The sequence below is a fragment of the Channa argus genome, chromosome 10 (genome assembly GCF_033026475.1).
Source record: "Channa argus isolate prfri chromosome 10, Channa argus male v1.0, whole genome shotgun sequence".
Taxonomy (NCBI): Eukaryota; Metazoa; Chordata; class Actinopteri; order Anabantiformes; family Channidae; genus Channa; species Channa argus.
In genome coordinates this window covers 10,006,406-10,017,176 of record NC_090206.1, presented here as the reverse complement: position 1 = coordinate 10,017,176, position 10,771 = coordinate 10,006,406, and positions in this window count along the sequence as shown.

The following is a 10,771-nucleotide window of genomic DNA, read 5'->3' as shown; positions in this document are numbered from 1 at the left end:
GGATAATGGGGCTGATTTGTTGGACATACAGTTCATACAGTATGTAAAATATGCCGTTTGTAATTATGTTCCATTATTTATGAGCCACCAAAAATGAGGGTGCATGTATGATAATGGCTGTAATTCTTCAGTGGTTAATGCCAAATTATGTCCAACACCTTGAATTACAGGTGAAAGTCTTAAGTTTGCTCACATGTTGAATGTTTAAGTTTAAAATCTGCTGATGTACTCAGACCTTTTTTTTTCTTATCCCGTGAGTTCAGGGTCGCCACAGCGGATCATTGTCCGCATGTTGACTTGGCACAGTTTTTACGCCGGATGCCCTTCCTGACTCAACCCTCCCCAATTTCTACCGGGCTTGGACTGGCACTGCACAGCTGGGGATGGGAATGGGCTGTTGCGGGTTCAGTGTCTTGCCCAGAGACACTTCGACATATAGCCGGGAGCGAGGATCGGCTATCGACCCTGTCCTCCGGCGATGACTGCCTACAGGCGCCCCGCAGTGGTGTACTCAGACCAAATGACAAAAAATTTTTGGATACAATATTTCTAAACTTAAGTGTATATAGTTATCAGGCGTTTAAACACAGCAAAAAATAAGCCGATGTGTGCCACTAAATGTAAACTGTTAATTAAAAATCGGTATAGTGTTTTTGAGAATCATTGCAGTATCACAAAATGTAATATCATGATACTTAAGCGTATCAATATTTTTACCTACCTCAAGTGCACTCAGTACAAAGGTGAATGTAGGGGAACCATCTTTAGTAGAGAGTATACTGGGTGTGCATAGCCAGCATTCCCTCAACCCCTTACTCTGTATTTAGCAGCTAACCCTCCCTTTATGACAAGGATCTACAGAACCATCATGATCTCACCATCCAGGAGGCTTGTGCATTCACATGGTCAGGGGACGGTGGGTAACTGAGAGTGTTCATTTACAAGTTAACATGATGTCATTAAATTGGACACACACCCCTCATCGCAGCCCAGACTTGACCCCAAAACCAATTTGAACCCCATGCTCTTTGTGTGAATATCTCTACACAAGTATGTTTTAAAGGGATTAAAAAGGAGGTTTTCAGACTTTTACTGTTCGGAGGCAGTGACTCATTTTTATATAGTCACCTGTCTGATTAAACACTATACATGGGGTCATTGTTAATCAGTAGGTGGATGCAAGCGTGTATTTAGAGGTATGTTATAAATACTTCAGAGGCGGTCAGTTAGGGGGACTTCACAGGCTTCTTGGGTTTCAGTTTCTGGTTTTCAGATCTCACAGACAAATGTCCCTACATGGCGTGTTTCTTCACCACTCCAAAGTGCTAATGACTTGGCCCGCACACTGAAGATTCCGGCCCATCAGACCCTTTGCTGCAGGGCATTGGTGCAACCTATAAGATCGGCTGCTGGAGCCAGCAGGCAAACAAAATTCCACATGCACAGCACAAAGTTAGATGCAAAGCAAACTTCTGACTGCAGGATCACAAGTTGGCTTTGAATGTGATTTGAATCCCCAGAGAGCCTGGGAAAATCTGTGTGGGTTGGATGACAACCACTGCCATCTAGCCCCAGAATGGTTATTGTGGTAAACAAGGGTCCTTAGCCCTATCTGCCCTGATGGGATTGTTCAGTGGTCAGCAGTGGTTCAGTGGTCATACTCAGCAACTCCCTGAAGTGGACTTAAAGAAAGAGCATATGTGCATAGTCAGCTTTCCGCAACCTAATAGAGACCACATTTGTATATTTTTAAAATAGATTTTTTTTCTCTTTCTCTGTACTATACTTATTTTCTTGTTATCAGTGTTTAATACCATATGCAGTGTTATATTCTGTCCTTGCCACAAAATGCATTTGAATATTATGACCAAAAGCAGGGTCGATTACAACCAAATTGTGCAGGAAAGTTAGTCTTGCTACTGGTCTGTCTTGAGCAATGACACAGCATGTCCATCTTTCTGTCAGCCATTCTATGACCTTGTCCGACTGTCTGCTTTAATACTATCTGTCATTGCAGCCTGTGTGCCTGCCTATGTGTCTGGCCATCTATTTACAGTATCAGACAGTCCATCACATTTGTATTTGACAGTTCATGTGTTATTTTGTCTGAGTGTCTGAGTGATGTCATTCAGGTGCAGTGTGCCAGGGCAGAAAGACCAGGTGTCACCATCAGCTTTTTTTTCTCCCTGCCCTTTCACCAGACACCCTTTTAGTTTAGAATTTCTGGGTATGCATGCGCACTTGCATGCTAAAAAAATACAGTCTGAGGATGTGCATGTAAATATCCAATGGTGTAAGAATACAGATGTTTAATGCTGTGCTGTAGGTTCAGTACTACAGGTCTACCTGTGGCACCGTTGTGGTTAAATTGTGAGGTGTTTCAAGTATGCAAACCTTGAGACTGCATTTTGGTGACTGATTGGGCTCACTTTCTCTTCCTTGCTCTCTGGCTGTCTGTGCTTTTGCGCTGTGATGATGGATGCCCAGCCCTCTGTAAATATAGCCCTGCCCCAGCTAGTTAGCATGGCTGGCATGTTCCAGGCCGGTGGTCATAAGCTAAATATATATCCAAAATAAATACTTCCAGATTCAATTTTCAACTGTTGTTTAGACAGGCGGCGTAATAAATCTCACAGAGAAAAAGAGTTAGAAAGCCATTTCGTAATGAAGCAAAAACCATGGTTTAAACTTTGCAGAATCAAATAACTTAGAAAAAGAGTTTTTTTAGACAGCAGTGGAGCAAAGCACTGTGGTTCTGCAACTGTCTACAGAAGCTTTGCCCAACGCTGTGGTGACTGTGGTGGCGAGTCACTGCTGTGGTAACAAGTCATTGCCATGGTTTCCATCCAAACTCTGATTTTGTTTCAAATGCACTGATGCAGTGGGTGGAGAAATGGAGACAGCCAGCCAGCAGTGACTGCACCAAGTTATGCAAGTTGAGAGGCTACAATCTTAGAGTGACACTCAAACATTAATTTAGGTGTAACTGTAACATACAGCCTTAAACAATCAGACCTGCAGATGCCGAAAAAAGGACAATGGCACTTTCAACAGGTGACTGCTCAACAGAGATGCTTTATCAGATCAAATGATCATCAATGTACACATTCACAAGTCTGGAACACTTTTCCACCATCAAATAAGAGGGCTGTTGTCTGAAAGAGGCCATGGAGGTATTCAAAAGGGGGAAATCATTTTGATCTGGCAGGACAGGACAACAGAGTCTTTGAGATTGACTCAGAAAAACTTATCAGATTAGCTGCCACCGTGACTGCACTGGTAGGATGGAATCTGGCTGTGTGAGAGTTGCCATTTTGTCCACAACAATAGAAAGCCTTTTTCCGCCTGCTTTCACCCCTGCTGACTCGCAGCCCAACAATCACTGAAACATGTCTCTGGTTTTCCCCCTCTTCCGCTGTTCTGACCTAACACCTATAGGGACAAATGCATGAAAAGGGTTCTGAAATTTTATTACATCAACATCAGGTTGTTGGAAACAATAACCATTAATTGAAAATTAAGGTGCTCTGTCAGTTAGTTTTACTAAAAAAAATGCATTGGGTCCAACACTCATGTTATGGACCAGTGCATTTTAGATTTACGTGGAATATCATTTAAAATTCTACACTCTTTATGTGTACTTGGTTGTACTGCTTTTCTTTACTTTCTCTGTTACTGCTACCAACCGTTGATCAGTGGAGTTGCATGAATATTGCAGGAGAATTGTGTACGATACAAGCAAAACAGGAGCCCACTCATTAAAACATTGGTCCACGGTGCCACTAGTACTCAAAGTGGCACAGAGTAGCTTTAGTATGTATGTTTACACATTATCAGCGGGTAAACATTTTTGTCCTGTAATAAGTAAATATAAATCAGAATAATGTAATAAAAAATTATTTTTGACTTCTGATTAAGTATACTTTACTTGGGTGGTACTGAATGCTCTCGCTGCCAAGGCAATAAAATAAAGCTGAGTTGTTTACAGCTGAAGTGGAGAAATAAAAAGAAAAAATTAATTTGTCATCACACCATACCTCATCAACACAGTTCAACAACAGTCATCAGCAGCTTGACTGGAGTCTGACTTCAAACCCTGATATAAGACATTTTGGATCATACTTTGTATAATTTTCTAGAGAAAATTACTTTTAATCACATGTTAGAGATTATCATTGGTTTCTTGAGAACAAAAACAGAAACAAACTTTTTGGTTTTATAACACTCTGATAATCTGTTGCATGCTGCCTGAAATAATATCACACTGCATCAAGGCTAGAAAAAACATTTGGAAAATCAAACATTTCAGTGACACCTATAAGAACCGCAAACAATCCCAGACCTGCCTGACCTAGTTATTTATTTAACAAATCTATTATGCTGAGTTTCCTGAACATATTGTTTCTTTTTTACTCTGTTTTTACTCTGAATGTTACTCTTCCAGCTTATCTTATCTGGTCCACTGGGATTAACCTAATATTTATTACAAAGCCCTACTATACAATTTCTATATACTTTCCTATACAGTATGTACTTTTAAATTATCTTTGATTGCCAAAGTCAGATATATTATACTATATTATAATTCAATTCAACGTTGTTTATATAGCGCCAGTTCACAACAAAGTCATCTCAAGGCACTTTACAGAATAAAGTCAAGACTATAAAGATGTATAGGGAGAACCCAAAAATTCCCCCTTGAGTAAGCTCTGGCCAACAGTGGAGAGGAAAAACTCCCTTTAACGGAAGAAACCTCCAGCAGAACCAGGTTCAGGGTGGGCGGCCGTCTGTCTTGACAGGTTGAGGTGAGTGGAAAGTGAAGAGAGAAAAGAAAACAAGCAACAAAAGCAACAACAAAACATCGGGCAGGTTTGTAGAGGACCAGTAGCTACACACTGGAAAACACACAGCTTCAAAGCCCAGGGACACCTGCAAAGAGGGACAGCGAGAGGGAGACAGGGAAGGAGAAAGACAACTACGGGAGAAAACACACAGAGTTAATGTCATACAGTAGTTACAATTTTGAAGTGAGAGGAGAGGAGAGAGTGACAGGAGGAGGGGGTCCCCCAGCAGTCTAAGCCTATAGCAGCATAACTATAACTAAGTATAAGCTTTATGAAAGAGGAAGGTTTTGAGCCTGGACTTAAAAGTAGAGAGGGCGTCTGCTTCCCGAATCAGAACTGGGAGCTGGTTCCACAGGAGCTTGATAGGTAAAGACTCTGCCTCCCATTCTAACTTTGCAAATTCTGGGAACCACAAGTAGGCCTGCATTCTGAGATCGAAGTGGTCTATTGGGATGAAATGGTGCTATGAGGTGTTTTACCTATGATGGAGCCTGACTGTTCAGAGCTTTATATGTAAGAAGGAGGGTTTTAAATTCTATTGTAAATTTAATGGGAAGCCAATGGAGAAAAGCTAGTGAAGGTGAAATATGATCTCTTTTGCTAGTTCCAGTCAGCACTCTTGCTGTAGCATTTTGGATTAATTGCAGGGTCTTTAGGGAGTTACTGCGGCATCCTGAAAGTAGGGAATTACAGTAGACCAACCTGGAAGTAACAAATGCATGGACTAGTTTTTTGGCATCACTTTGAGACAGGGTGCTTTTAATTTTGGCAATGTTCCGTACGTTGAAGAAGGCTTTTCTAGAGATGTGTTTTATATGTGACGTACAGGACAAATCCTGGTCAAAATTAACTCCAAGGTTCCTTGCAGTAGTACTGGAGGCCAGACTTATGCCATCTAGAGTAACAATATGGTTGGACATCATATCGCTGAGATTTTTGGGCCCAAATATTATGACTTCAGTTTTGTCTGAGTTTAGAAGTAAAAAATTGTGGGACATCCAGGCCTTTATGTCTTGTAGGCATGCTTGAAGCTTTATTAACTGATTATTTTCATCTGGTTCCATAGATAAATATAGCTGGGTATCATCAGCATAGCAGTGGGAATTTATTGCGTGTTTTCTAATAATGTTCCCTAAAGGAGACATACAGTATATAAAGTAAAAAGTATTGGTCCTAACACAGAGCCTTGGGGAACTACGTTGCTAAGCTTTGCGTGCATGGAGGATTCATCATTAACATGAACAAATTGAAATCTATCAGATAGATAACATTTAAACCAACCTAGTGCAGTTCCTTTAATTCCAATTTCATGTTCCAGTCTTTGTAATAAAATGTTGTGATCAATGGTATTGAAAGCAGCACTAAGATCTAACAGAACAAGTATAGAGACGAGCCCATTATCTGATGCCATGAGAAGATCATTGGTGACTTTTACAAGTGCTGTTTCTGTACTATGATGAACTCTAAATCCTGACTGAAAGTCTTCATACAAATTATTCCTATAAAGGTCGTCACATAATTGTTTTGCAACTACTTTTTCCAGGATTTTAGAAATAAAGGAGAGATTAGATATTGGTCTGTAAATGGCTAAAACACCTGGGTCAAGACAGGGTTTTTTAAGTAGTGGTTTAATTACAGCTAGTTTATAGGCCTGTGGTACATATCCTGTTCCTAAAGATAGATTAATGATATCTAATACGAACGTATGTATTAAGGGTAAAGCTTCCTTGTTGGAATAGGGTCTAGCAGACAGGTTATTGGTTTGGATGAGATAATAATTGAAGTTAGCTTGGCGAGATCTATGGGTAAAAAGTCTCAGAGGGATTGGGGCCTTATTGATGATTCTAGCAATGTTATACGTGAAGATCTATCTGTAATATTTGGGGGGTGGATCTGGTGAATTCTTTCGTTAATAGCTACAATTTTATTCATAAAGAAAGTCATGAAGTCATTGCTGCTTAGAGTTAAAGGAATAGTAGGCTCAACAGAACTATGGCTCTTGGTCAGCCTGGCTACAGTGCTGAACAGAAACTGGGAGTTGTTCTTGTTTTCTTCTATTAATAATGAATAATATGTTGTGGCATCAAGGAGAGATTTTTTTGTACATTTTTAAACTGTTTTTCCAGGCTAAATGAGATTCTTCTAAATTTCTGGAACGCCACTTCCTTTCTAGCTTTTGTGTTGCCTGTTTTAAGTTGCGTGTGTGTGAACTACACCATGCAGACTGCCTCCTCTGGTTTAATGCATTCTTTTTCAGGGGGCAACACTATCAACTATTGAACATAGTGAGGCTTCAGAATTGTCAACAAGATAATCAACTTGTGCAGGAGAAACATTAAGGTGGCTAATTTCCATTATATTAACATATGGCGAAGCAAATGATGAAAGAATAATGTCTTTAAATTTGGCAACAGATTTTTCACTTAAGCATCTGCTATAGTGGAATTTTTCCCTAACTGCTGCACAGTCCGTTATTGTAAATTCAAATGTTATTAGAAAATGGTCAGACAGAAGAGAATTATGAGGAAATATTGTTAAGTTATCCGCTTCAATTCCATATGTAAGGACAAGGTCTAAGATGTAAAACAGTGAGTGGATTTATTAAATTTTGGGAAAAACCAATTGAATCTAATAATGAATTAAATGCAGTGCTGACGCAGTTACTGTCAGCATCCACATGAATGTTAAAGTCACCCACTATAATGACTTTATCTGTACTAAGCACTAAATCAGATAGAAAATAAGAAAATTCTATCAAAAACTCTGAATATGAGACTGGAGGACGGTACACGATAACAAATAATAGTGGTTTTTAAGTTTTCCAGCTTGGGTGTGAAAGGCTTAGAGTAAAGCTCTCAAATGAGTTATAACTATGTTTAGGTCTAGTATTTATGGGTAAGCTTGAGTGAAAAATTGCTGCTACTCCTCCACCTGTGTTTCTAGGAACATGATAAATAATGTGACTTGGGGGGGTTGACTCATTGAGAATGATATATTCTTCCTGCTGCAACCAAGTTTCAGTAATAGAAAATAAATCGAACTGATGATCACTTATTAAGTCATTTACTAACAGATTTAGAAGAACGAGATCTGATATTTAATAATCTGCTTTTAATAGTTTTGGGGGTTTGTTCTGTAAGAGGAGTAGTCTTAACTTTTATTAGGTTATCATGATTAACTCCTCTTGTGGTCATTTTTGGTTTATGTAATTTAGTTGGTCAGGGAACAGACACAGTTTCTATTATACTATTTCAGACTGAGATGTTTAACTTTTTTAAAAATTCTCAACAACGCCCACATACCGCCTTTAATAATGTACAAAAACAATCGCACAAGGTCACTAGGTTTGACTACCGAACGTATGTTTAACATTCTTTCATGTATCGACCCAAAAACTTTGTTTCTGAATTTTGTTTTCCAAAATGTTAAGGCTCAAACTGTATTTTATCCAAAATATTGTAGTAAAACAGTGGGCCCATTATGAATTAGTTCCTTACTTTTTCATGCATGTCTGTCAGCACACAGCACATTGTGAAATGTCTGTTGGAATGCAGACATTTGACAGCCTTTGAATCTTTTTAACTTTGGTCCACTTAATTATTTAATACAAAACCTGTGGAACAGTACAAAGTACAATGTTGTTGAATGGCTCTCTGGCAAACCTTGTGTGATAATTGGTTATCTAGTAGCTTACAACCATGTCTGCACTGTCTGCGGGTTGTTTTGCTGTAGCACCCTGTGGATCATCCTTTCCATGTTTTAGATTCCATACACTCTATGTGATAATAAAGCAAGGGCCTATAAATTAAAAAGGGAGAGGAGGGAAACAGAAATATTACAGTTTACTGAAAAAATTCGGAGCTGATTCATTACTGTTATTGGCTTCTGCTCTAACAGTTTGTGTTATAGTGTCTGAGTTCTACACTCTGTGATGCTTTGGCCACCCTTTCATGACTCACTGCTTTTACCTAATGCTTGAGGAATCCATTGGCCGATGCACACCATCCCAAAACCAACCTGACCACTGAACAAGACCAAAAGCTGATTCCCACGAGGTTCATTCAGGTTAATATTTGCTGGAGCTTTGAGGAGCAGTGTAGTGGATAGCTTTCATGGCCTAGTATATAAAAAAATGCAGACATGTCATCAGCTCAGACTGACTCAGGAGAGAGACAGCAAAGGGCCCATTTCCTGTCAGTAACTCATCACATGTTCTCTCATCAACCACACACATGCTTTCACTCTCTCTCTCCTCATTCATTCCATTTCTCATCGATCCACCTTCCAGGTCCTCAGCTGAGGACGGGTAAAGTGATCAGGCTATGACATCATATTTGAGCTACCTCATCCTCAACAGTGTGTATGGTGTGTGTGCATGTATGCCTGTGTGGCCCAGTCTTTAAGACAAGTGTAGACTCATACAGTAAGTAACAATTTCCTCTCTAGACATGAGGGGTCCTGAGACACTACAGGCACTAGACTAGTCTAGACTCATTATTTCCACTATGAATGCAAACATCTTAATTCAGAGGTCTCTTCTGTCCATTGTACTGTAGGACAGTGATCTCAGATTCTGAGCTCACTGTCCTACAGTACAATGGACAGAGCTGGGTAATAAGAACCAAAGGTTACAGTTTCTGCACAGGTGAGTCATGCAAAATTTGATAATTTCAGATTAATTAATATTATTACAGGAGTTAGTGCTGAAGCAATCGCAGGAGATGACGTGCACTTTGTTCAGCCAGACAGGTAGGCACACCACCTGCTGGAGAGAGGGAAGTCTGTATGACACACTCCTGTGTACATGCAAGGACTTAACAACACCAGTACAAGTCCTTTATTATGCAATTGCTAGGCAACAAGGCAAATGCCAAAAGGTATGGCTTCTCTCTTAGCCCCCCTTTCCTTATCTCCCCTCTCATTGCTTCACTCACTTGTTGTCACAACCAGCACACGCTCACACATGCATGCACTGCCCAAAGCCTCACCCACTTCCTCCTGGAAGAAGCCTTTTATGGGTGTAAAAAGATTAGCAAATAGGTAAAAGCAACCCCTAAAATGTGATTTAGTGATTTTTTAACTCTCTTGGTAAATTGCACTCACACTAATGTCAACACTGATATTTTAAAATTGTCTTCTGAAATGCTGGATAGCCACACTCAGGCTAAGCAACTCTTCTTATGACAACAAATGTAAAATGTGAACTTGTCATTGTTAGTAGCCTTTTTCAGTTAAGACTGACCTCTCTCTGTCAGGCATTTGGCATGACTTCATTAAGTTTCCAGTGTAACAGAAGTTACTAACAATATCTGGCGGTAACCTCATTCACCTCATAATGTGGTTTTCCCCTTTGTTTAATAAATCAAATGACTGACACAACAAGCAAACTTTTTAGTTATTAGGAATTAAGTACTTGGATTTTCACTTTTATAAACTGCTGACATCTAATCTCTGGCTGCACAAGCAGAGAGAGCTCACTGGAAAAATGTCAGGAAACACATTGCAGATTTTATTCCAAACAACTTACTTATCATCACTTAAAACTGCTACTTATTATCTTGTTGCCAGACCCATGCCACCCACTCTTTCTACATTCCTGATAGGAAAAAGACAATGTAGAGAGGACTTTTCCAAAGGCCAATCATCCTCCCAGTGGGTTCACATCAAACATGGCTCTGGATTCAAACTCACCCACTCACTCATGGGTGCGGCAGGGATGATGGGACTCCTGCAGAGTCTGCGTGTGTGTTCTTGTGTGTGTGTATGGTCACATTGTGGGGTAGAAAAGTGATCACAGAACCATAACAATAACACATGCACTGGAAAGACCTCAGAGCCCTCCAAGTGATGTCATGGTGTCTGTTGTATGTGTATGTATAATTGAAAACCACTGCAGTCACACACGTTAGGGAGGATGTCTGGAAAAT